The sequence below is a fragment of the Etheostoma spectabile genome, chromosome 1, assembly GCF_008692095.1.
Source record: "Etheostoma spectabile isolate EspeVRDwgs_2016 chromosome 1, UIUC_Espe_1.0, whole genome shotgun sequence".
Taxonomy (NCBI): domain Eukaryota; kingdom Metazoa; phylum Chordata; class Actinopteri; order Perciformes; family Percidae; genus Etheostoma; species Etheostoma spectabile.
In genome coordinates this window covers 28,738,595-28,740,322 of record NC_045733.1, presented here as the reverse complement: position 1 = coordinate 28,740,322, position 1,728 = coordinate 28,738,595, and positions in this window count along the sequence as shown.

The following is a 1,728-nucleotide window of genomic DNA, read 5'->3' as shown; positions in this document are numbered from 1 at the left end:
TTTGATGGATACCATCTAGGCCCACTCTTGAGGCGGTCCTTAGAGCGGGGTGTTGATTGGTACTTGTGGGCGTGGCCTATAGGCCAACGTCTGTATCAACCACTTCCACTAAAGAGAATTACTTGAAATTGACAGGGCAGATGTAGAAAGCCAAGAGTTTCATTGTGATATTAATCCGTACCGTTACATGCGCAATTCGATATTTCCCGACGTCTGCCTCCCCCACCGTTTCGCTTTGGGTTCTGCTTGCGCGGGGTGGCTTGGCAGTTGCAACTGCTTGCAGTTCTAGTTTCTTCTTCTTCTCTTTTTTTGATTGCAATATACCTGTGTTGTTGTCTGAATACTGTACTTGTGAGGCAAGTCAACAATGTAACTCTTCAGACTGGCACACACTGTTCCACAACCCATTGGTAATGGTATTCCTGGCATCCACCCCTACACACCCACCACAATCTGGGGCTGCCTCCCCTTCAGCCCTGTGCCAAATGCTGTAGCCTGGTTTACAGACAGTCTGCTGCCCAGCAGGACTCGGTGTGAAGACTGCTGCAGAGTCTGGCCTACAGGGAACAAATCCTCAGCAGCTTCCAGGCTAAATTCCAGCCTGCTCTCATTGCTTCATGGTTGTCAAAGTTTCAAAAAAAAGTGGGCTATCATGCCCTCATTTTGTTAGATATTCTACAAATAATTGAAAGGTGGGGTTCATGCAAGTAGTTTGATAATTATAAAAATGATCTACCGTCTACTGTCTTCTGTCTAACCCACATTGGTTTACTGTTTTGCCACTTCTAATATCAGTCCCCAAGGATGGTGGCACTTGAGATTATGAAAATTTGCTGTGGATCTTCATGGTCCCAAGAGCAAGATCCATCATGTTTTTAATGAGTGTTACATTCTTCAATCTTTCATATTACTGGGTATAACAATGATAACACAGACTAAGACAGACTATTAACCGTTTATAAGCCAAATGACACATGTTTACAACAGTATGGCCAACAAAAACCAAGACCAAAGTTACCCACAATCCATCAGTGGCGTATCCCACTAAGGATCCCACAGTAGCTCAAAACAACAACAATAAGCCTCCAAATTTTCCTTCTGAGCAACTTACAAATCCAAATGTCTTGTTTTTATCTGTCTGTGTGAAGTTCTCTTTTTGACTGGGCCCTTGTCAAAGAACATTTGCTGCAACCCTTGTGCAACAGACAATAAAGCTTTATCTAATCTTTTCTTTCTTCAGGAAAAAGCCAATAAAAAAAGTAACGTAGCCAGTAATTTAGCTAAAAACATTACTGTGGCATCACGTACAGGTTATTAAAAAGCTTGATTTAGCGCCCAGAGGCAGAACCCTAATCTGGGCCATACCGATGAGCTCGAGTGGAGCTGAACAGGGACGCGGGAGCATTAATCACTGAAGTGAAGAGAGATACGCTAAGACACTGTTGCTGCTCGGTGGCTCTTCCCACTGTGATTAATATGTGAATATGTTTACTCACACAGCATGTCACACACTCCCACCGTGCAGCGCTGGTCGGCTTTCCGTGATCGTTGCACGACTTGATTGGAGTGAAGAAAAAGGAAGGGGAGTCAGACCACAGCATTTGACATTTACTGACCTTTGGCGTCATTGCCAGACACTGCATGACAGACACCTGAAGACAGAACATGCAGGAACTCCTACACACACACACACACACACACACACACACACACACACACACACACACA